Here is a 3,120-nt window from a genome sequence, read left to right on the forward strand (position 1 = left end):
TGCTGGATATGCACTACCTGTTTAAAATGTAATTGTTGGTTTGAGTTGGCTGGGTGTTTGTATGTGGGATACAAAAGACAGAGAAAATATGGCCCCCACTATTGAGGACCTGACACATCGAAAGGAATACAGGACAGATCCTGTGGGGGAAAAGCCCCATTGAAACCAATTACTAGACTTTCCTCGAAAATCCCCAAAGATGCCCATACATATCCCCAAAGAAGCCTTTCTGCATTGCATGACCTTGATGAAGGTCTTCCTTTGCCATATGATTTGTTGCAATAAAAGTAGGGAAGGAATTTTGAAGCAGTTAAGGTCACTTTGTACTAAGACTATGGCAGTCTGTCTTATTAAGTAAAATGTCAGTTGTTAGTTATTATGTCATTCTTTTCAAATGATTTTATGCACAGTTGATAACTTTATTATATATGCGTGTATATATAATGACTTGGATTGGGCTAAATTTTTGATTTTTAAGAATTTAGTAAGAACTTGCAAACAAATGTGTATACCTTATTTATAGAAACCAGAAAAAGAAATTATAAGAGTACTGATGTTTAATGAGGACTATGGTGGGCTTTTTTGTATATTGATGATCTTATCTGATCTCCACAACCCTGGGAGTAGATATTATGACCCCTTGTTACAGATGAGAAAAACCAAAGCTCAGACTCATTAATTTGCCTGAGGTCTTTGTAGCCAATATTGCGGAGTGTAGGCTCAGAATTTTAGAGGCTTTTTACCACCTACAGATATTCAAATCTAAATTCATTCACATGAACTTCTGGGTTAAAGCCTTTATAAAATTGTCAGCCGTAAGATTTGGTTGGCAAACACCTGTGGTACGTTTATTTCTTTTTATTTTTTATCCATGCACATTGATTTAAGTTTTAAACATGGAAAATATTTTAGTCATTAGGTTGCAAAAACAAAAAAAAATGTATATAGTATACAGAATAAACAAAGACCGATGATGTACATCAGTATCTCCATGTTGTAACAGCATGAGGAAACCTGGAACAATATTTAAGGGTGAAGATAATTTGACAATATATACCTAAATAAAAATTACACAAACCCAATTACCCATCAAGGTCTCTTTAGGGATTCTGTAGGCACAGTGACATAGTAGTTAAGAGCAGAAGCTCTGGACCCATATGACTCTAGGCAATTTACTTTGAGCCCCAATTTCCTCATCTGTAAAATGAGGCTAATGGTATCTAGTGCATGGGATTAGTCACGGTAAAGTATCCGGATGTCTGTCTAGTGCTTACTATGGTGCCTCCATAGTATGACTCAACAAGGTGTAGGTAGCTCTCCTCATTGGCTGGATGTGCACACTCCTTAGCGTCGGTTAGCGAGGTGCGCTATCCCGGTTCTGAAGATGGAGAGGATATGGAGAAACTGAAGTTGGGTGCTGTTTAATCATGGAAGGCTTCTAGGAACTCCAGTGTTTAGAGGGAGAAAAGGATGTGGCTCAGAGGAAGCGTGAGCATGACGTTTAAAACCATTTTCGTATCATAAGAGAGCGGGAAGAAAGCTGATTCTACCAGGAAGCGCACATTGAATGTTTGAGTTGTGCTCCCGAATGCCTGTGGCCATTTCCTCGTGTAGTCAAACACGACTTGTCTTCTGGACTTTCCAAGAAGTCTCAGTTTCCAAGATTCAGTCCTCTTGCCAGAGCCTGATTTCCGATTTTTAGATTTGATAACGTGGCCCCTAGAAGTGGAAAAATTCTCCAGTCTCAATCTTCAACATTATAAAACAGAAATAGGACATGGAGAAGAGAGAAGGGAGAAAGAAGAACAGGAGGGAGGAATGCAAGAAGGACAGGAGGACAGAGAGAGCAGAAAGTCAGATTAGTGTGGACCCTGGGCTCCACGCCCAGGAATGTTGCGGGAAGGGCTTGTAGCCTTGGAGTTGAGTAAGCACATTTTACATAAATGGAAGAATGGGAGGGAGGGAGAATGTGAACAGAGGCTGTTGAGTGCTACACTCCTGTGTACCCTCTTGCCCCTCACTTGCTCATGCTACTCCTTGATGCCACCACTGGAATACCGCCTAAAGACTTGAGGGAGATGGCCACCAGCATCTCTGAGGGACCCTGGGCCTCCCACCAAGGCCCCTGGGGAGAGATTTCCTGGGTTGAGAGGGGACCTACTAGAGCCATGCTCAACTTCAAGTGCTGCAGTTAATTATTCCTGACACTCACCTAAGGTGGCAGCTTTCAGTTTCTCCTGTGCTTACCTACAAAGAAAGTACCTCAAAAGTGGACACTTTCTGAGAAGACTTAGAAGAATTCTCCCAAGGGCAGTAATGTTTCTTACCTCAGCCTTGAGGTTTAAAAGGTGAAATGAGTGTTTTGTGATTCTGGGCTTCATGCTTTCACTCTATTCCTCATATCATCATGCACCCCTCAGTGCTATGAAATTTGGATGATTTTTTAATATTTCCTTCCCATTATTTTTGTTCTGGTGTTGAAGTGATTATGCAGAACTGAGTGTTGATATCTCTGTGGCATCTGCCCTCCAGGGATGGAGCTCTGCCTTCTAAACATCACACTTACTGCTCTCATGGAGGGAGGCTGGACCGGTGCTTGCTCAGGCAAATACTTTACAGGTGCTTATATTCTTGGCTACACAGAACTGGCAGTTCAGAGCCACCAAATCCAAAATCTATTGCCCACCTCTTTAAGCCATCCTTCTCGGGTGACACTAGTGGTTAAAAGAATAAATACCTGTCTGATCTTGGAAGCTAAGCAGGGTCGGGCCCAGTTAGTACTTGGATGGGAGATCACCTAGGAAGAGGGAGTGCTGTAGGTGAAAAATAAATAAATAAATAAATAAATAAATAAATAAATAAAAGAATAAATACTTGAAAATTAAGCCAGCTCTGCCCGTGAAAGAGAGTAGAAGGCAAGTGGGCTAGGCTGTTACCTGGAATCAACTACTGAGAAGTGCTGAGTCACCTGAGATGAAGGACAGAGGAGCTTGGCGAATGACAGTCCCACTAACAGTGCCTCATACAATGAAGCTTCAACTCAAAGTGAAAACAGATTCTCTGCATTGGAGCCAACCTATCAGTGTAAGATATTTCACTCTCAACTCAGAGATGTCTGTG

This window comes from Pteropus alecto, unplaced genomic scaffold (assembly GCF_000325575.1).
Source record: "Pteropus alecto unplaced genomic scaffold, ASM32557v1 scaffold3, whole genome shotgun sequence".
Taxonomy (NCBI): Eukaryota; Metazoa; Chordata; class Mammalia; order Chiroptera; family Pteropodidae; genus Pteropus; species Pteropus alecto.